This window comes from Salvelinus sp. IW2-2015, unplaced genomic scaffold, assembly GCF_002910315.2.
Source record: "Salvelinus sp. IW2-2015 unplaced genomic scaffold, ASM291031v2 Un_scaffold5136, whole genome shotgun sequence".
Taxonomy (NCBI): domain Eukaryota; kingdom Metazoa; phylum Chordata; class Actinopteri; order Salmoniformes; family Salmonidae; genus Salvelinus; species Salvelinus sp. IW2-2015.
The window spans coordinates 22,816-23,058 of NW_019946402.1; positions in this window are offsets into that span (position 1 = coordinate 22,816).

Consider the following 243-nt stretch of genomic DNA (forward strand, 5'->3'; position numbering starts at 1 on the left):
CCTCCCGGCAACTCGGCCTTCCCCTCCTGCTCCTTGGCTGAGTGACTCATTGCGAGCTTACGGAAGGCCTCTGGGAGCTGAGCAGAAATGAAGGGAAACTACACTTCCGGGGACCTATCATCCTTCCATTCCCTCTAACTTTCTTGCCCTGTATTGCTACTAAAGCCACTTTCTACCACTCTAAATTGCAAGCTTCTGCTCTAACCCTAGGAAAACACTTTTGCACCTTCTCCTTAATCCTCC